The 22,562-nt window shown below is 42.8% G+C and overlaps 1 protein-coding gene across 15 annotated transcripts in view; it reads right to left on the reverse strand.

The window, feature by feature from the left end:
• The window catches only part of Erc2 (ELKS/RAB6-interacting/CAST family member 2), a 1,070,830-nt gene that overhangs the window by 81,665 nt on the left and 966,603 nt on the right, over positions 1-22,562 (reverse strand). The window lies entirely within an intron of this gene.

The following is a 22,562-nucleotide window of genomic DNA, read 5'->3' on the forward strand; positions in this document are numbered from 1 at the left end:
GAGAGAGAGAGAGAGGTGGGGATAGGTGTGCAAAGGAGGCCAAAGGAGGACACTGGGTACCCTCTACCTTATTCCCTTGAGGCTGGGTCTCTCACTGAACCTGGAACTAGGCTAGCAGCCCCCAAGCCCCAGTAATCCTGTCTCTGCCTCTTACAGTGCTGGAGTTACAAGTGCACACAGACACACTCAGTTTTTCAAGTAAGTTCTGGGGATTTGAACTCAGGTCCTTATGCTTGTGCAACAAGCACTCTTACCCACGGAGCCATCTCCTCAGCCCCAAGAGTGTGCAAAATGTATTTGGCTGTCCCAGTCAAAAAATCCAACTATTACTAAAAGCATCTTCTGGGAGAAGCCTTCATTCTAGACTCACACACAGAAACACAGGCTGGGCTGCCAATAAAGATGTTCATTTATTTGGTCACTATGAATTTCTTTTAAAAGTATGCTTGAAACAACTATAGTTCTAACTGCTCTCTTTAATTTATTATTTTTAAAATTTTTTGTCTTCCTGAGACAGGGTCTATCTGTAGCTCCAGCTAGTCTGGAACTAGCTATGTAGACCAGGCTGCTCTCAAACTCACAAAGTTCTGCCTGTCTCTGCCTCTGTTGGGATTAAAGGCATGGTGCCACCATGCTTGCCCAATTTATTTGGTCATTGTCCATTTCTTTTAAAAGAACACTTGACTGCCAAGGCTGGACTCGAGAGTGATGGACTCAGTATTTGCTTTCAGGCATTTGGATAGCTGTTGGAGTGGTTAGAATCAGTGTCAGTTCCCTCTCAAAGGCTTCTAGAAAGGGGGAGAAAACAAATTTATCCATTATTTTAGAACAATAGTAGATTATCTCCCTTGGGCACTACAGTATTGCAGACTAAAATTTGAAGAGTTACATCTGAGCAGCATTTTCTGCTTAGAAACAAAATCATCAATGAGAAATAACTGTCTAAATAACACTTTATATTTTTTATTTATTTTTTATTTTATGTGTATGCATGTATTGCCTGTGTGTAGGTAAATTCACCCATGTCGTGCAATGCCCATGGAGGACAGAAGAGGCTGTCGGATCCCCTGGAACTGGAGTTACAGACAGTTGTTAGCTGCCATGTGGATGCTGGGATTCGAACCTAGGTCTTTTGTAAGAACAACCAGTGTTCTTAACCACTGAGCCATCTCTCCAGCCCAAAAACAGCCATTACTTTAACACGATACAGTTGGCCCAATAAACCAATTTATTTTTACTCTTCAGGTTGTTGGAAGATCTGTTCCTCAGGAGTCACATGGGCTTGGGAGGAGCCCTGGCTCCTTTCTTTTACCAGTTCTGTCTATGTAAAAATCAGTCAAAGGTCCTGCTCAACTGTGGCTGGCTTCACTTGGAAGCATGGAGGAAATGTTTCCTCTGACTTGACCTCCTCTTTGTAGACTGGACACTGGTTCAAGTCCATCTGGTGGGGTCTCCATGGCTTTCCTGATCAGGAGGACAAGTGACCCACCACAGTTACAGGACATTTTGAGAGATGTTCCATAGTCCCCTGGAACTTAGTCGACTTTGGAAGGCAAGGGGCAAAAATTATCCTTTAAGTCCCTCTGACTAGATTAGTATAGGCCTCAAAGTATGGCTGTTAAATATCCAAGGTTAGTTCCACCAGTCTGGTACTTTTAATTAGCACGTGCTATGTAGATAAAGCTTGGGCAAAAACCAAACGTTCTCAGATAAACCTTGACTAGACATATATTTTGTTCCTTAAACTAGTTGACTAAACTATGACCTTAGAAATTTTAAGATTATGTGTATAATATTTTTGTTTCATCCGTTACATGTCATAAAAAACCTATACAGACCTTCATCACTTGCTTAGGCTTTCTCATTTTTTTATGTCTATTTTGGAAAATATCTCCATTCACATATCCTTTTAACATCTTCTACATTCTCATTTTCTTTTAAAAAAAATAATTACGAGACATAATAGCATTAACAAATAAATTTTCCATCTGTTGTGAGACTTCTTTTCCTGGGGAGACTAAGCAATGCTTATTCCCTTTCAAAGTTCTAGGTCAAACCAATGTTTGATTAAAATTTTCTTGGAGAACCAGTGAATTTACTGAGCTTACTTACAGAGATGACAGAGGGGTTGCTGAGGTGTATGAGTGACCTGGGGGTATGCACACTGGAAAGCCTTTACCCAGAATGGATCAAGCCTTCTCTTCCTAGCCTTCCCCAGATTATATACTTTAGTCCTCCCCAAATCCAGGACACCATGTGCGATTAGGGCCAAATTCCATACAGTTGGCTGGGAAGAGTGGCCGGATACTCCAGTGACGACTGACCCTGCTTGCCCCTCCTTTAATGAAGGAGCACAACCATCAACAAGCCCAACTGTAACGATGTTTAGCAATCAGGCTCAGCTGAGGCCATGATGATAGTTGTTATTTCACACAGAAGAGACTGCTGTACAGCATCATCTTATTAAAAGAACATGGACTATAAAAGGATTTGGTGCTAGGATCCACATATGAGGGAGAACATATGTGTTTTGTTTTTCTGAGTCTGTTACTTCACTTAGCATAACAGTTTCTAGATCCACCCGTTTACTTGCAAATTTCATTACTTCATCTTTCTTTACTGCTGAATAGAACTCCATTGTGTAAATACACATTTTTGTTAACCACTCATCAGTTGAGGGGCACTTAGGTTGCTTAAAAATGAGGAGGAATCCAGTAGAGGGATGTTTTTGGAAGCTCTCGTGAAGAAATCCCAATGGACTCTGATATGAACATTTGACATTTGCCCTGTTCTTTTTTCTAGTTCCCTGTCTAGAACCTGTAATGCTAATTACTCTTGCCTTTACTTCTCCTTCACATCCCCTATTCACCAGTCAAGGACCTTCTTTTCTCCCTACAGATAAGTTATGCAATTTGGGAGTCTTTTAGATGGACCCACTGAAGTCTATTGCCCCAACTGCCTCACCCTGCATCCCTGTTCAGCATGAAGAAGCCAGAGCGGTCTGAGTCCCTATTCCCTATTGGCAATTTGGGTAACCTCTTCAGAGGATGGCATGATAAGAATAGGAGGTAAGAATTGGCTAGGCAGTTAGGGCAAAAAATGACTCCAAAGAAAAGTAGCCGGTTTCTTGGCTAAAAGTCAAAATGTCCTTGGGCCTCTTAGCAACATACTGTTCCAAAGGCCAAAAATGTCAAGAGTATTTGGGGGCTTTTATCTAATCCCTAAAAGATTTTAGAGTTACGTCTTCAGAGGGGGGAATGTTAGAGTAGCAAAAAGTCCCACTAAAAAAAAAGAAAAAAGAAGGAAAGAAAGGAAGGAAGAACACACGAAGTTGTCAGAAAAAAGTGATGGGGAGACATGGGAGGAGTTGGAGAGGAGGGAGTGGGCGTGGATTTGATCAAACACCTTATTATGTATGTATGAAATTCTCAATGAAGTTATTTTTAAAAGTTGACAAAAAGTACACGTGAAACAACCATAGTTTCTAACTGTTCTCTTTTAATAAATGGCCTTCTAATTTGCTTTCAATGGTTCCCATGGTCTAAACTTTTCCAACTTATCTTCTCTATAAGAGAAGCTATAATCTGCTTTTGCCAGTCTATTGTTTGAAATGTTTCAAATATGCTGAATAAAACAGAAAATAATTTTTAAAACATCTATGTCCCCATTACCCAGTGGAATAAAAATTAGCATTTTGCTATAATCCCTTTATAGTCTATGAATGAAAAATAGAGATTATCATTTAAAACTTCTCTACCCTTCTCTATTTGGGATTCCATGCCCCTCCTAATCACCACATACTGAGTACAATCGGGGATATAGTTTATATGCACATGGATTATGCAGGCAGCATTTTATAGGCTATAAATTCATTCATTGATGATTATATTAGGAATCTGTTTACATTTAAACAAATGTTCTCTTACTGCATGTATCACGGCATAACCTACTTCATTCATTCAACATTTTGCACCTACATTCAGGACAGAGAGTTACTTCAACAAATGGTGCAGAGAAAACTGCCATCTCCACACAGAAGAATGGAACTTGACAGGCATCTCCTGCTCAGCCCCAAATCAATTAAAAATGGATCAAAGACCTTAATATAAGACCTGAAACTCTGAAACCGTTAGAGGAAAAGAGGGAAAATACTTCAACATACGGGCATATTCAAGGACTTTCTACAAGAGACTCCTCTGATAGAACAAAAACTAATCATAAAAACGGACAAATAGGATCACATGGAATTAAAAAGCTTCTGAACAGCAAAGTGAAGAGCCAGCCTCCAGAATGGGAGAAAATCTTTGCCAAGTATATATCTGACAGGAGACTAATATCTAGATTATATAAATAACTCCAAAAATTAAACACTAAAAACCCACAACAAATTATCCAGTCACTAAATAGGAAAATGAATAGAACAAACAGTTCTTAAAAGAGGATCCAGGTTTGATTCCTAGCACCACATGGTGGCTACGAACCATCCTTAACTCCAGTTCCAGGGGAATCCGAAGCCCTCTTCTGACCTCTGCGGCATTGCATGACATGGGTGCACTCACATACATGCAGGCAGTACACTCATACATATAAAATAAAAGTAATAAATAAAATATTTTAAAAAAGAGATACGAATCATCAATAAATATTTGAGCAGCAGGCCCCAATCTTAGCTGAAGAACTATTGAGCAGCTTATTACTACTGGGTTAGGAAGAGCTGATCTTCTCTAATGGAGGGACTCTACATAGGTTGACTAGATCCCAGTCAATGAACCTGCACTGAGAGACATCAGGAGATACTAACATAAATGACAGAATGCATAAAATCCAGTGGAGGGGCTATGGGAAGGTGCCCAGTTGGGAAGGGGGTATAAAGATGATTAAGATATTACGTATGAAATACACAAAAATTCAATTAAAACATATCTTAAAATATTTGAAAAATATTCAACAACTTTGGTGATCAAGGAAATGAAAATTAAAACTGCATTAAGATCCCATCTCACCCAGGTCAGAATGCTATCATTATGAAAATAAATGACAAGAAATGCTGGCAAAGATGTGGGGGAAGAGGAAACCCTTATATACCACTGGCAGGAATGCAAACACAGATGTGCAGCAACTATGGAAATCAGTTTGAAGGCTCCCCAAAATGAAAAGAATTATCATATAATTATCATATATTACCATATAATACAGCTACACCACTCTTGGGTATAGACCCAAAGGAATCCGCATCAGCACATTGCAGTGATGCTTGCACATCCCCTCTTATTACAGCCCGAAGAACAGGAAGATGCAGAACAGCCTAGATGCCCATCAACAGATGAATGGATAAAGACAATACTTGGATGGCTTGGAATTAGAGTCACAGTATTTCAAGTGAAATAAGCCAGTCTCAGAAGACAATGCCATATATAGATATAAACTTGTATACATATATACATATGCACATTACATAAAAGCAGAAGGGAGACCATCTGGGAAGAGGAAAGAGATCAGTGTAAACAGAGTGACAGTAGGGAATGAATATGAGCAAAGTACAATGACATATGTATGAATAGCATCATGCAACCCGTAACTTTGTATGATAACTACAAACTCTAATTAAAAAAATTAGGGTTGGAGAGTTGGCTCAGTGATTAAGAGCACCGATACTGGTTGCTCTTGCAGAGGACCTGGGTACAATTCCCAGCATCCACATGGTGAATAATAACCATCTGTAACTCCAGTTCCAAGGGAATCTAATGCACTCTTCTGGTCTCCGTGGGCATTACATGACACATGTGCACATACATATATGTAGGCAATACACTCTCACACACACACACATATATATGTACATATATATAAACATTTAGTGGGCTACGGTTTGGGCTCAGACAATTAAGTTGTTGCCTTGCAAGCAGAGGACCTAAGTTCCATCCCAAGAGCCCATGTGATAAAAGGTAGTCATTTGCAATTCCAGTGCTGGGGAGGTGAAAACAGGCAGATCTTTAGAACTCACTAGTCAGCCAACAGAATTTACTGGGTAAGCTTCAAGTCAGTCAAAGAGAACTTGACTCAAAACATTAAGCTGGACAGCTAGATGGCACCTGAGGAACAACTCCCAAAGGTATGCTCTGCCTTCTATGCACATATGCATACGCATGTACATTAACCTGCACACATGAACAGGCACACAAATGGACACACAGAAGACATTGATATTTGTTTGTTGGTGCAATTATGCTAATATAGAGAGTTTAAATGCTATGAAGTATTTTATTACATAAGCATATCGAAACTTCTACTAATGAATATTTGCATTTTTTTCCCAATCTTTTGCCGTTGAATAGCTTCAGTGGCCCTACTTGAACACATCTTCCTCTATGGAGGTCTAAGCATTTCCCTAGGGTATAGACTCAGAGCTAACATTGTTATGTCCCAGTGAATGTCTAACATGAACTAGCCTCCTTATTGCTGAACTGCTCTCAAAAGCAAAATTTACACTGGCAGAATTTGGGGTGTGGAGTATCTTTGACCTTCCTGAGCTGGTAATAACATTCTTCATTGGTTCTCTGTGTCAGATCTTAGTCTGAGATATCCGTATATCCTATTCCATTTAGTACTACTAAGGATCTTATAAAGAAAGTTGTATCAATTCTAATTCACAGGCCAGAGTAAGAGAATTGGAGAAGGGTAGTAACTTAAAACAAATGGCTGGAGGGCCCTAGGAACCAGCTGACAGCTGCTTGATGAATAAGGCACTTCTCTCCTAGTAACCAGCTGTGTCTAGCTGCAGAACTCTTACAAAGTAAATATCACTGAATTCCAAACTGCAAAACATCCTTTTTCATTGACCAAACACATGATCTTAAGACACAGGTGCTTCACATAGAACAATCCAAGTGACTTAGAATCTGTCCCCAAGCTGCACTTGAACTCCTGTGCCTCTACTCTCAAATTTTCCAGGTTGTTTCCTTGATGATTTTTCCCAAGAGAAGGAAGAAGCTGGGTGACATCCAAGGACAAACTCTGGCTTCCAGACCCAGCAGCAATGGGGCTCACAAGCCCTGTCCTCTCCTTCAAGCCAGGGCCTCTCCGTGACGTGCTGAGCAGCAGTCACACAAACCACTTGGGGTTATTTTTCCAGGAGAATAATAATATTGTAAAGATCTGGCAGCTGACCTTCAATGAGGGAATCCTAGAGGTGACTTTCAAATTAGGCCTGTAGACCTAGGTTGACCGTTAAAAGGACATGTGAACCTCCAGAGGGAGAGCAGAGAGGGGGAGGGCTATCCCCTCTGTCTGAGGAATCATCCCAGAAGGACCCCCTAGCATGGCCCTCATCCACCAGCTGCAGTCAAGGCTGGTGTCAGCTCTCCTTCTTACACCCCACTGCTACAGTTCTTTATATGCAGAGAACCCTCAATGGAAAGAAAGGGATCCTGGACCCCAGACCAGACTTAAATGAGAGCATGTCAAAAAGTGGGGCTCCCTTTGCCACAGGGAGACTTGGAGGTGATCTCCTTAGGATACACCTGCTTCACAGGGACTTTAGTTCAAGTTCATCCTAGAGTGTAGGAGGAGGATAGTGGACAGGATGACTGTGCCGAGAGCTTGTAATCATGGTCTGGGTGTTTTTGAGGACTCTTTAGGGGATTTTAAGATCCTAGTACTTTGGGACTTTGAGAATATTGGGGTCATTTAGATGTGAGTATAAATTAGCTATGTGTTTTGGGAAAGTGCCTTAACTTTTCTGAGACTTAGTTTCTGTGACTATAAAGAGAGAGGTAAAAATACCAATTCCAGTTGGCTATTATAATGAAGTTAAAAATAAAGTTTTGGGGGCCTGAGAGATGGCTTGATGACCAAGTGTACTGGCTGCTCTTCAAGAGGACCAGGTTTAGTTCCCAGCACCCACATAGTAGCTCACAACTGTCTATAGCTATCCATAGTAGCTCACAACTATTCAGTTCCAGGGGATCCAATGCCCATTCTGGCCTCTGGGGGCATTGCACACACCTGGTGCACCTACATACATGCAGGCAAAACACTCATAAAATAAATATAAAATACATTTTAAAAATAAAGTGTTTATAGTTCTTGGCACAGTGGGTGGCACATGGCTAACCCTGATGTTCAATATCACAGTCACTCTGTAAGGATCAAAAAGACAGCAGCCTGCCTGGCTGCCAGAAGCAGTTCTTCAAACCCACAATGACACGGCAGGAAATGCTGTTCCCTGGAGTGGTGCGCAGTCCACACAGCTTTAAGCACTAGCCTTGCACTTGGTGATCACTCAACAAATTAAGATTTTACTAGAAAGAATAAGACAACCTTCCATTTCAGGCCTCCAAGAGGAGTCTTTTGGAGTCACTGAATTTTTGAACAGCTAATAAATCGGTTTCCTGACCTCCAAAAAGTGTGCAAAGCTCATGGACGGGGGTCCTGGAGAAGGATAGTTTGGAGAGGGCAGAGAAAGTTGTCAGGCCTTCGTTCCAGGAAGAGACACCCAGTAGAGGGATCAGGTTCTCAGGTGGAGCTCAAGAGGCATGCCTTATTGGTTAGGGGCAAGTTGAAGGTTTGACAGCTTGAAGGCCATTGGAAGGTCAGCCCTTCTCCCAGGATAGCACTGACGAGCATGCAGGTACAGTAACCCATGTAGAGAGCATGCCCGTGACCGGCACAGCCCACTGAAGGGTGCTTAATACTTTTTGTTCACCCATCTCAGCTCCTCCTTAAAGTCTGGAAAAAGCTTATATTCTAAAAATGTCATTATGATCTTTTAAAATACTCAAAAGAAGAAAGATTAATTTCACTTAAAAATGGGCCAATGATATAATTGGGCAATTCTCAGGACAAACATGACTAATGAACAGAAGACAGCAAATCAAAACAAATGAAGTAAATATTAAAACAGTGAGACGATTTCGCACTCATCTGATTAGAAAGGAGTTAAGACTGATGGTCTGTAGAGTTGGTAAAGTTGTGGAGGAGTTGGAGAGCACAATCCTGCTGGGGTGCAGATGGTCCCCAGCACTGCAGAAGCCAATTTGGAAGGTCCTCACTACAATTTAAAGAGAGACCACCTTTGGACTCTGAAGTTCCACTGCTGGGAGTTGATTCCACAGAATTCACAGCTAAGAATGAACAGTGCTCATTGTAGCCTTCCTGGTACCTATAACCCCCTAGAATCAGGACAATGCTTGGGGTAGGAGATATTGCATAAGCGTGATTTCTCCGCGGCAAGAGACAGCATGCCGAAATGAACGTAGAAGGTCAGTCTCTACTCACTGAGCTTCAAGGAGAACAGGACATCCTGTCAGGAGAGCTGCCATGACCCTGACACGAGAACTCTTAGCTGCACTGCTGTAAAAATCACAGACTGTACCGCACACATATAAACACAGAAGCATGTTTTAAACTCGAGAGAAGAACTGGGAAGGACACACCAACGGTCAACAACCAAGGCATCGGTGGCCAAACTGTCCAAATGAGGTGGGTAGGGACACTCACTTCCTTTTCTCTATCTGAACACAGCTTTAAGAGGTAGAATTCTGGTTGATCTCCAATTCTTTTTTTTTTTTAACATTGTTTTTCCAAGCTAATTTTCTAAAGCAAATGTTCTTGACAGAATAATAGAGAATCACTGGAAATACTTTCTCATTTTTGTCTTTCATCTCCTCTTACTTGGGATTCCACTGGTTCATGTGTGCCTTCCTGCTTTCCTTTGCGAGACTCGGCACTCTGAAAGTGAGGTCTGGGGTATAGAAAGCTCAAAAACCAGAGTTTGGGGTAAAACCCTGAAGCAAGTTTGGATGAATGATGTCGAGTCACATGTTTTCTTTTCCAGATGCAGATGCTGAGAGCTGAGCAAAGGCACAGCCTGAAGATGCTGTTCCTTGTGGAGTGACTGGCAAGCAGAATGCCCACTGAAAAGTTAGCATCTGTGTGGTTCCGGCCAGAGCAGCAGCAGCTGAGACTGTAACAGACATCTGTAATAAAGATGACAGTGGTCTCCAGGGCTCTCCATCTAGGTTCTCTGATCTCCTCTTGGCCAGACACACTGCCAGTCACCTCATTCCCTTTATTTTCATCTTTACTACACCCTAGGAGGCCGAGAGCTGGTAGCTCAACTAGGGAGGTCACACAGCGTTACAAGACACAGAGGCAATTTGGAGCCCAGTTATATGTGCCCAGTGCTCTCACGCATGTCTTCTAAAGAAAACTCTGTCCCTAAGGTCTTTTCATAAGGATATTTGAGGAAAAGGCACTGTCTGAAATAACGTCAGCCCAAAGCCAGCTTTTCGAGTGGTGTCACTCTGATCACACCAAGCTGTCTACCAAGGACTGGCAGGTGAAGCTACCAAGGTATGCTGCAATTTGTGGGAAGGGGAGGGAGTCAGGGGTCTCGGGGATACAGAGGAATGGGAAGGGCACCAGGCCAGCCTTCCTCAAGTTTCCTGTAGCTCATGGGAAAATCCTGCTTAGAATTCCCTCAGAGTAAAGGGAAGTAAAGCTACGCCTGGTAGAGCGAGTCACTGTCTCCCTGTCCCAGTGGCTGGGCACATGCTTGCTTGGTCCATTTTTCTGGTCTGTTGATAAGCTTTTGTTTTGAAAATAAACACTGCACAATCCCACTCTCTCTAGCCCAGGCTGACAAAGCTTACAGCATTTATGGATGCTCTACTTCCCCTGGCAGTGCCTCTGGGCAAATGTGTCCCCTTTGCTCTGTGGGGAGTGGGCTGGCAACAGGGAAGCTAGGGGAAGGCAGGGCAGTGGGGAGAGGGCGCACGTGGGGCATGTGCTTGACTTCTGCATTTGCACCCTGCCCTCATTGCTCTACCTTGCCAGGACCCCAGCTTTTAGTCTACAATGACAAAGTGCACTTGTTTCAACAGCTAGAATGAGAAAGGACTGAATTACCTGGAATATTATTACTGAAGGCATAGGAACCCATTTATCTAGAAGGCGAAGTAGGCACAGACACCTAGTGCTTTAAATCCAAGCCACTCTGGCCAGGCCCCACCTAGATCTACTAAAATCCTCTCTCTTCCCGTAACTACCTCTGGTAGCTGACAGTCTACCCTTAGAGGGTCAAGTCATTCTTTGCACTGGTACTGTGCGTGCTAAAACACATATGGGAATATTAGCTCCTCACATTTACAAAAAGATAACAAGATTTGAAGATTTTCCTTTCCTTTTCACTCATTCCTATAAATCCTAGGAATACCTCACACATGTCCAGTTCTGGACAGCCTAACGGTGACATAATGGTAAGCAAGAGTTGATAACGTCCTATGCCACAGGAGGTCACAGGGACTGGTTAGCCAAGCAGGTTCACGCAGCAGTGATTCAGTTCCTCTGCTGTTATGGACAGCTCATTTTGATCTCTTGCCTAGGGACTAATGCCTTCAGAACACTCTTGCTTTTATGAGAAGCCTCACCCAATTTTTAAGAGGGTGAGGATCATCTATCGGGATTCCCCACCTGGTAATGGTCATGTGCCCTCACTTTTCCACCGGGGGATGTGGGGACCCCTCAGGTGCTTTATGGGCAGCTAAGCTCCTCTCTCCTTCCCCCAGGCCACGCATCTGCTTCTCGACACAACTTCATGCTCAGCTTCCTCTGGCTCTTCTTGGTCCACAAAGAGTCTTCTGTCCAGAACAAGTGTTTCTGTTCTACCTCCTCCCCTTCCCCTTCCCCTTCCCCCTCCCCCTCCCCCTCCTCACGCCTCACTGTCTGTGGCCTCTGCTACTCAGCCTCTGAGGTGCTCCTCAGCAGTCCTCCTATTCAGCCAGTGATTCTGTGTGCGGTGTTGGTACCGGACTGTCTGAACCAGAGTAATGGGCTTTCCCAGCCTTCCTTTCACCCTCATTTTTACACTCCAAACCTCCTCTCTCTGAACTCTTCCTTTTCTGTCTCAGTGACACCATGCTGGAGTCTGTCCTTACCTTGCCATTGGCCTCTGCTTCTCCTGCATCATTTTATCTGACATATCCAAATGACTGCAATAAGAAAAGTGGCCAAGGCGATGACAGATATGTCCAAGGAGACAGAGCTCCACAGTGCCCAATGTGGTGCAAACCAAGGAGCCTGTTTAGGATGGAGGAAGATGCCATCTGGATTCTAATGACACAGACTAACACTCCTTAGCAAAGTCTAAAACAAAGCTGATGTCCAATACACAACTGCACAAATATTCAGGGCTTTGCTCTGTGTAATGGAATTTTGATACAGAAAGAACTTAGAGTGACTAGAATTATCTAAGTAGAATCTTAGGGACTGTCAACCAGATTCTAATAAATGACTGTGCCTTTCCTCAAATCCTTTGATTACGTGGTAACAGCCCAGCCTTTCTTCAACACGCAGCTATCGCATCACGACCACCATCTTTATCACCACTGTTGCCTGCACCATCAGAATTCTTATCATTACCTGTCTCCATCATTATCACCCTCATTTTCTTCATCACCAGCAACCTACCCAAACCAACTTCTTCACCTCAGATCATTGTCACCACCGCTACCATCTCATCACCACCACAATCATCATCACCACCATCATCAAATGTCACTGGAAAGTTACCTCCTGTGAATCAAGTTCTGTGCTGTGCACTTAACAGATGCTATCTTATTTAATGTGCATATCAACTCTCAGCAGTTGGTTTCTTATCTCAGTTTTACAGATGAGAAAACCAAAATGTTCATGAAGTCATCCATGACTGCACAGGTAGCTTGTTTTAGACCCAGAATGTAAATGCTGACCTGCTGTACTCAAAGACCTGGCTCCCCATCCTGGCACACTGCCTCTTTTGACATGTGAAAGTGGAAGATCCTGCCAAGGACACATTCAGCAAGCTGTTACGAGGAGGGAGGCCCTTTTAAAAACGAGCAAGCCGCCCTGCCATAAATTACAAATATGTTGATGCCAGGCAAGTTCACATCCCAGTCCCAACCATATTGAGACAAGTCTGTCTTTCAGCACATACACATTCCAGTTTGTTAAAGTGAGATGACTCCACATTTGTTCATGAGAATTTGTCATCTTCTGAAAAATGTTGCAGATTTAATGCACTGATGAGAAGATAAAGGGCCTCTCCTTATTTGCCTACAAGGACCTGGTGGTTCAAATGCTTTGTCTGGTAAAATATACAAGAGCGTTTATTAATACAAAATTAAGTCATCTGTTTAAATGTCAACCAAAAGATTGAGTGCCAAAAAGCAGAAATGACTTGCTAATCTCCAGCAGGATACACTGAAGCCAAATAGTAGTTTAGTAGCATCTCCACCATTCTCCTAGTTCACTCTGCAAGCTTACTTCAGGTTGAAATTGTTCCTAATACCAAAGTTCTTCAAAGACTTGGTTCTCATCCTTAGCCTTTGGGAGAGAGAGTGAGGGAGAGATGAGGAGGTTTCAAAAAAAAAAACAAAAAACAAAAAAAAACACCTTTTTATAAATAGTTTCCCAAAAAGTCTTTGGCCAAGCAAAGATTTTCCCATTTAAGAGCAGGTGACAGAAAGATTTCTCCCATAGGCAGCATATTAAGACTTTCTATAGAAGTAAACAAATCTGTTATGATGAAAGCCGGACATTCCTCGGGGCTAGGATCTAATGAAAATGTCAGTGTTTTATGCAGTTTAAAAACTGACAATTCAACAGTTCACAGGAGCTATTTAGCATTTATCATCACTTACAAGAACTCAAATGCAGACAAAGGAAAAGAGCAAAAGAGAAATCAAGTCACTCTGCTCTGAACTACATGTGCCCTATAATCCTTGAGTGCTGTGCAATTTGTCAGTCACCAGGGAGCCTGGGGCAACAGGGTGCAGGCCCTGGCAAAGGCACGTTGGAAATCCATACTCTTAGATACAATCATCACGGTGAACAGGCTTTGTACTTCCATGTGTTCTTTGCCCAGTTAAGGACCCAAGCCATGGGGAACCTGAATATTAGTGAAAGCCCTTAAGCCAACCTAAGGTGATACATTAAGAGTTTCTGAGGGCTTGCCAAATTCTGCTTTAGATACTATCTAAACTACTATAAGAAGAAAAATAAGTTGTGTAACTCCCGAAACAGTAGAGGAGAAAGTAGAACCAAAGAACACCATCAATTCAAATACGGTCGTAAATGAGAGAAAAGACTATACTAAAATATGCAAAATAAAACATTTAAAACAGGTTAGCATACAATAAGTACAAATAGATTAAATTCATCCATGAAAAGACAGAGACAACAGAATTTCTCTTTAAAATATCAGATTTATACTGTCCATAAACATGGACCAGAAATAAGGCCAAAATTATAAAAATAGAAAAAATATATACACATACAAACCAAATGATGCTGTTTCAGCAATATCATCAGATAAAAAGTTTAAAGGTAAAAGCATCAGTAGACATAAAAGGGAGAGATTAAGGAGTAACTGACAAGGCGATACAATGTTAGATACAGAGTCCTACAGCTGCTTTTACACAGCTTAGGAGAGAAATCAGAAATTGATAAAATTACCAAGAAAAGACCAGATTCACAATCATCATAATTATCATAAGGATTTTCATTCTCATTTCTTCCAGAAACTGAGTAACCATTAAAACGTTAATGGAGATTTGGAAGATTTCAGTTATATAACTTATTAAGCTCAATCTAAAGAAAGCACAAAACCAACAGCATCAAAAGACACAAAGCACATGGCCCACCAATGAATACACATTCTCTTCATGTGCATGTAGAGTGCTTACAAAAACCAAGCAAGTGTTTGGCCGTTAAACCAATCAACAAATCCCAAGACAAGGAACAATGCACTTGACATCCGAACTTCGGTGTTAAAAGAGTAATGAAACTGAGTGTGGTAGAACATGCATGTAAATCCAGCACTCAGGAGGATGAGGCAGGAGATCAAGAGTTCAAAGGCAGCTTGGGTTATACAGTGAGTTCCAGGTTAGCCTGGAATATACAGATAGACTCAGTCCTTTTGCATTAGTTTACAAGTATTTTTTTAAGAAACTATTTTTTTTTTTTGGTCTTTTTGAGACAGGGTCTCCCTGTAGCCCCAGTTGTCCTGGAACTCACTATGTAGATCAGGCTGGCCTTGAACTCACAGAGATCCACCTGCCTCTGCCTTCCGAGTGCTGGGAATAAAGGCATGTCCCATGCCTGGCAAGAAACTATTTTTTAAAGCTGGGAATGGCAGCATACACCTGTAACCCCATCACTCAGAAGGCTAACACAGGGAGTTGCAAGTTTGAGATTATATCAGCTGGGGTTATACAATGACACCCTGTCTGAAAAAAAGGGGAGGGGCCAGGGGTAAGTAGATCTCAGTGCTAGAGATCTTGCTTAGCATGTGCAAGATCCCTCCTTCCTCTGAAGGAACTCTCTAGGATGCAAACTTTTCATCACCAACATCTGCTCTGATACTATGGCCACTGGTGGGAGCTATCAGGCACCAAGGATTCCCTTGGATTGCCAACTACCCAGACAGCATGGCTTTCCCCAAGGTTAATTGTATTTCTCTCATCCTTTGATTCTGTAAAGTATATGATGATTATAGACATCGGATACCCAGTAATGTGGTCAAATGTTCGTGCTTTAACACTGGTGATGCTTATTGAAAATGCTCCATTTTCAGAAGTCACAATACCTTCTGCACACACAGCTGAGAAATTCCCATGCAGTGCTTATAAGGCATTCCATCCTGATTTGGTACTGACTTTCTGTGTGGCTTCCCAAGGGCCTTCAGGACTCAGGTAAGGAACTATTAACATGGGACGAAGATTATGTTCTCTTCAAGCCCAGCTCTTTAAACATCAGCACTACTGACATTTGGGGTTGTATAATTCTATGTGGGGGTTAGCCTCAGCAGTGAAGAATGATTACCCATGCTCCTGATCTCTGAGCATGAGATACCAACAGCCCCCCCACACACACACCTTTAATTATGACAAAAAAGAATGAATGTGGGCATTGCTAAATGTGTCCTGGGAGGACAAAACTGTTCCCAATTGAAACATCACCACTTCAAACTTTTTCCTTGTTACAGTTCTCCTGAGAAAACTGCTTATTGAGACAAACTCTGCTATAGAGAAAGTAGGAGGAAGTCTTGGTGAGTTAAGTCTCAACCGTACTTAACTCACACTTCATAGCTGTGAGATTTTGATTAGTCTGACAATAATGGTGACTTTTATCTATGTCTTTTGCACCTCAGATCTGATCTTTATTGGGCTGAAGCAGGCCAATGCACTCTTCCACCCTGACCCTGAGCCAACAGCATGATCTCTGCCAAACCACATCCCTCTCTGGGACACAGTTTCCCCAATGCTGACAAAGCTTGCAAAGGAATGGAAGGGGATTCTCACCACTCACCACCTGTTAGAAATGTATAATGGAATCACCACCGGCATTAGAAGCAGTGAAGGCCTGAGTCAGTAGAAAATCGTGAGTTAACCCCAGAATAGAGAGATGCAATCTATGAGAAGAGAAGATGATGGATATAGGAATTAAGACACTGAGGACTTAAAGATAAGAGCTGCTCTAGGAGACAAGTCCCAACCAAAGCAAAGCAGAGATAAGTTCATGCAGATGGAAAACACATGGGCTTGGGGAATACCAGGCAAACGTAAGGGAGACAAGTACTAGGAAAGCCTGGCATGAAGAAATGAAGAAAAACCACCCACAAGGATCTATGGAGAAAATAACAGGTGGCTTTGAGGAGTGCAGATCTATAGGCCTCAGGAAACAGCCAGCCTGGACGTACCATCCATCACACAGGAGGCACTGCAGGGGTCTGGGCTCCTGAGAGTGCCCTGTATAATCCAAGTTTCAGTTGATATACTTGGGATTTCGTTTCATTATACCCCGTTATGGTTTGACTATGAAGTGTTTCCCACAGGCTTGTGTGTTTCAATACTCTGCTCCCTAGCTGGTGGTACTATTTGGGGAGGTTGTGGAACTTTTGAGAAGTTGGATCTAGCTGGTTGACAAAGGCCACCAGGTTATCCCTGAGGGTCATCGCCCAGCCCTGCTTCCAGCCCTAGCTCTCCACCAAGATGTGAGTAAGCTGCTAGGGTGTGAGCAAGCCACCTCACGTTTCCCACCAAGGATGGAAACCAGTCTTGTCATCATGCCTTCCTACCATGAGACACTAAACCTTACAAACTGAGCCAAAATGTGCTTCTTCTCCCTTGTTTGAGACAGATATTTTTGTCACAGGGATGAAAGAGTGCCTAAAACATCCCCTGTCTAAGAGGCTAAGAGCCTCTTGACAGGCGTGCTCTTCTTTGAGTCCAGTATTTATGACAGTAGGCAATGCTCAAAACTGATTCTGGAAGAACAGAAGTTCAGGTTGAGCACTGGTGAGTAGAGGCCACTAGTCTCAGAGGGCCAGCAGAGGGCCAGCTGACGGGCTGTGCACAAGCCCCCATACAGGTATCCAATGTGGTTTGTGTAGATGTGCCATTAAGTCAGAATCACCATGGCAGGGTCCAGACACACGCTTATGGGACCCTGATGAACAATTTGGGTGTTATCAGGGGCAACATGGCCCTTGTAGAATGCCACATGGTATCTGGACATGAAATTAGAAAGGCAAACAGATATCCCCATGCAGATCCAAATCAGGGCCATAGTCTCTGCTTGTGGGGAACAGGAAAGAAACTGGGATGAGGACAGTGGGACAGGTTTGAATAAAGTCTAACATGAGAGACTAGCAAACTGGAGAGGACCAGCTGGGATGAAGGGGTCTTCTTATTTTTTAAAAAGTTTATTTTTATTTATGTATACGAGTGTATTGCCTGCATGTAAGTGCACCCATGTCATGTAACGCCCACAGAAGTCAGAAGAGGTCACTGGATTCACCTGAAACTGGCATTACAAACAAAACAGTTGTTAGTCACCACGTGGGTGCTGGGAATCGAACCCAGGTCCTCTGCAAGACGAACCAGGGCTCTTAACCATTGAACCATCTCTCCAGCTCATGAAGGGGACTGCTTGTAGAAATTTTGCTTGGTATATTTAGATCATCTGATTTTCCCTCCCAAATCCAAAAATCTAGAATTGTCTATTTCCTAACTTGAGGAGCCATGTGTGGACCCCCAAAAAGTGCCACTGAGCATATTAGTTTTATAGGTTCAGTTTGGGGTCCCAGCTCAAATTCTTCATGTCTGAAGAAACTGTCCTCTCCTTTCCATGACAGAGTCCCCCATGTCAGAAATAGGCCAGGTCCCTTTCAGTGAGTAGGAACCCAGAAAATTCAAATGCTTGTCTTCACTAACTTGCTAGTAGTTTAAAGGCTACTCACAGTGCCCTGAAGCTTGCTTGTCTCCTGTCATTTCTTGCTTACCTTGGCTGTGTGCAGACGAACAGTGAGCTGTCTTGCAATATTCTAAAACGTCAGGGATCATGACACAAGTTCAAGCTCTTCATCTCTGTGGAAGAGTTCTGTCTCTCTGCATAGAAATAGGCCTGGCACCCTAGACTATAGCTTCTAACTAACAAAGAAACAGAGGCCAAGGCCTCAGAACAGGAGCACAAGAGGACTCAGATGCCAGAGTTTGTGTTCTGTCTCATTCACAATAACCAGCATCAGTAGTGTACTTACTATGAGTTATGCATTATTAATATATTTGGATCTGTGATTCAAATATAAGTCCTCAGTAGATGTTTTTGTAGGAGTGGATGGATAAGGGAACAAATCAGGCATTTTTTAATCTTTTATTTCATATTCCTGAATGAACCTCAGCATTGTAAGAAAACTGAGATTTGCAGAATGTCTTCTCTTGGCTATTTATTCCTAGGTGCCTGATCTGTGCCAAATCAGCATGCTTGGAACCAAGACATAACAATGCATTTGGCTTTGTTCTGGCTAGAAGGACAGATGGGACATATGTAGCGTGGGCTCTGGGTTGAGAAGGCAGAGGGGGAAGGCAGTTCCTCCATCCTAGAACTCCTGGCCACCATACCTGGGAAGCTTCTGAGATCATTACTGAGCGCCGAAGGCTCTGAGAGCATCATTCAGGGAGGGGAATGTCCTCTGTGGGCAGCTCTGCTTTTAAAGATGAGCCAGTAGATATTGTCCTGAAAAAGATGTCTCAAAGACAGGCACCAAAGGAAGTTGGAAGAGCCAAATAAAACACCAGAAACTTCCTCTGTTATGTCTAAATAAGAACTGTGCCCCATATCCAGGTGTTTTGAGGTCATGGCTGCCAGCTGATGGGCTTTTGGGAAGTTACTGGATCATGAGGGCTCTGATCTAACGAATGGATTTATCCCTTGATGGATTCTTAGCATCATGGCATTATTTGGAGGTATTAGAAGGTAGGAAGTGGGGTGTAGATGGAGGAGGTAGGTCACGAGAGTTTGGCCTTGGGGGCTACATCCTGCCCTAGGCCTTCCGTTCAGTGCTGTATTCTCTTCTGTATCTGTCATGATGTAAGCTACTTCACCATGAACTGAAATCCTCTGAAACGGTGAACCAAAACAAATCTTCTCTTCTGTAAGTTGTTCTCTCACATATTTTGGCCACAGCTACACAAAAGTGACACAAGCTCCAAGGTTCTGGTCAAGGGTGCTTGTTTTCAGTTGAGTGAAAAATCTCAGCCTCTGTGGGAGAAGTGCTCTGCCTCCAGGTTCACTCTGCAGTGGTAGTTCCACCTATGTGGACCCAGCAGACTCTTTGCTGTGATCATTTTTGAGGGCAACACCCTAGCTAGCACGGGAAGTGATGCTAGCCTCCTGGGGACACTCTTCCATGCTACCAACACCTGAACGTCTGAGCATCTGTCAGTTCACTCTCATAGTCCTGACAGCCCCAGAAGGTGTCTGTTTCCTGGTTATCTGTTAACCTAGCTCTTTGTCCTTAGCCTCAGAATGTGTTTCAAAGCGTGAAAATGGGGTTACTGGATGAAGCCTACCCAAGCTCCGTGCTTGGGTTCTCAGTCGGTGGAGACACAGCATGTGTGTCTTGTTCACACGGGATCGCCACCCTGAGTAGTAGGCTGCCCTCACCAGCAATGGGAAGGGCCCTTTTGAGGATGTCCTTAAGGTATTAAGGAGATTTCTCTCCCATTCCCAGGGGAGACTTTACAAGGTGCAGAGATAGTGGGGAAGGGAAGGAGCACTTTCCCCCTGGCCACACCCTACTCTATCTGTTTACACCTTCAAACTGACTTTCTGCTCCTTTGCGAATCACAAACAAGAGCCATCCTAATGAGCAAATGTCCCAAACCAGAGATGCAACATCCATAAAACAATAGCCTGTTACTAGGGATATGGAGCTGGGAATAGTCAAAACAGAAACAGCACCCAAAGCTACTGTCCCTACTCTCAGACTTTAGGTAGGTCTTTAAGAACCCTTGGGTCTCAAATCCAATTCACTTTCAGAAAGACAAACCATATATTAAGGTTTCCCCTTCTTATCATGAAGAAAATCCCAAAATATAGTATTTTCACATTCCATAAAAATTTAACCAGCTCCTTTATTCCAAAAACACATGGTACATCGATGCCCTAAAGATCCATATTGACATTCACATTTTTAGAAAGACCAATTCCAACAGGCATAGCTACCATTTTCCCTGAAACTAAATGAAGATAGCCAGACTCATCCATCAGCTGCATCCACATCATGGTCTAACGCAATGCCATGTGGAGCTTCCCGCCCTCGTTACTCACTTCGCCTGTATGGCTGAGCACCTGTTCCTACTCAGTGAGCTCTCACAGACAGAGGTCAATACAAACACATACAAAGATGAAACATATTATGCTTCTTATTTCCTTAGTGATTTGGCAAGTCTCATTTGCTGTGGTTCAAAATAAAGCCAACAATGCCAACTATGATATCAACATTATTGCATCTGTCCACTTACATATGAACTATATGAATATATTCATCAATGGGGACAGGGGTCAGACATATTCTTCTGCATGAACAGGAGTTCAAGCCTATTACTTGAAGATCAGTAAGAAGGCTGGTACCATGTGGAAGAGCACTGGGGAGGGTGGAAACAGTACCGGATGAGGATGGAAAGGTAGGCAGGGGAGGGAGCATGCCAGGCCTTGCAGTCCTTAGATCAAACCTTTATATTCATTGTAAGAACAAAAGAAAACTGCCTGGAGGGGTTTAGGAAGTGAGTGTATGATGTAATTTGTATTTTATGAAGATGACTCTGCTTAACTGTCTGGTGGATTTATGCCTTATATCCTTGAATGGATCCCAAACTCCTAGAAGGCTGTACTTGGTTACATCCCTTTAATGCCCCCACAGAACCGCTGGCTTTCAGGTTGTTTGTCGTGTGTATCTGAGCCCCAGAGAATCCTTCAAAACCAGGTTGCTGGGCCCCACACAGAGTTTCTGATTTACTAGACACAGGTGAGGTCTGAGAATTTATATTTCTAAGAAGTTCCCACGTGATGCCAGGAAGCAGACTGCTGGTCCAGGCACGGCACTCAGAGAGCCTGGTGAATAAATCAGTCAATGAAGGGACATGAAAAAAATGCTTTTTATAAAATAAACAATGGAAATAATCAGCAGTTTGGGTGTGACCTAGAACAGCAATAATTTATTTTTCCTTTTCTTTTTTTCAACATTATTAATCTTTGTCATAATATATGAAGATAACAAAAGGGCCAGCCCACCCCATGCAGAAGTATTCGAAATGAAATAGATCATAGTGATTAGACAAGACAAAACACCTCAGTCAGCACTGTCAAATTTAATTATAAATTAAATGTCATTCAAAGATATTATATATGTATATATATATATATATATCTCCTTTTGCAAAAGAATGCGGTTTATTTGTGTAGGTGGCTATTACCTGACTCAATCAGAGAGGATATGAGGTATGAGCCATCCTTTGGTGCTATTCCAAAACCAAAGTCAAAAGAAGCTTTTCCTTAGAACTCAGGAATAAAGCTCACCAAGGCCCATGGCTTGATTCAAAGTGCATGATATTTATGAACACACCTACTATACAACAAAGTGGATTCAAACTATTTTCTAGAAGAAACCCTTAAAATTTCCAGCATAGGAGCTTATTAGGTCAAAGCAGATACACACTCTCAAGATTACAAAGTAAAGGGACCTTAGAAACTGCACAAGAGGAGCACATTCAGACCCAGAGGACTTACGTGCAGGCCACAAAACCATAACCAATGACCCAAGAGCCTCTGCGGTATACTCTGTTCCATCCTATGAGGCTGTGTAGTTTCCACATGCCAGCATCTATCCACCCAGAAACTGTTAATGTGGCCGTTGAAAAATGGACAGTTCACACTCAGGGACATCTTGGGGCTTGGGGGTTCACTAAGAAGGCCTGTGTTTGAGGTTTGAGGGGTCATAAGTTCATGTTTTCCTAGGGGAGAAGCTGATTAGACACGCTTCAGGCTTGGGTACGCTGTTCATAAACACAGAGGCGTGCTTCCCAGTGAAACAGCATTTACTCAATAGTTACTCAGGATCTCTTGGCTAGGAGGTTACCTGGGGTTGGGGTGGGGGCGTCGAATCATAAAAAGCCACAGGATCCAAACAAGAAAGGCTGTTGAAAACCTTAAGCCTTGGCAAGCACATGATCAATATAGAG

This window comes from Nannospalax galili, unplaced genomic scaffold, assembly GCF_000622305.1.
Source record: "Nannospalax galili isolate Female #2095 unplaced genomic scaffold, S.galili_v1.0 scaffold485, whole genome shotgun sequence".
Taxonomy (NCBI): Eukaryota; Metazoa; Chordata; class Mammalia; order Rodentia; family Spalacidae; genus Nannospalax; species Nannospalax galili.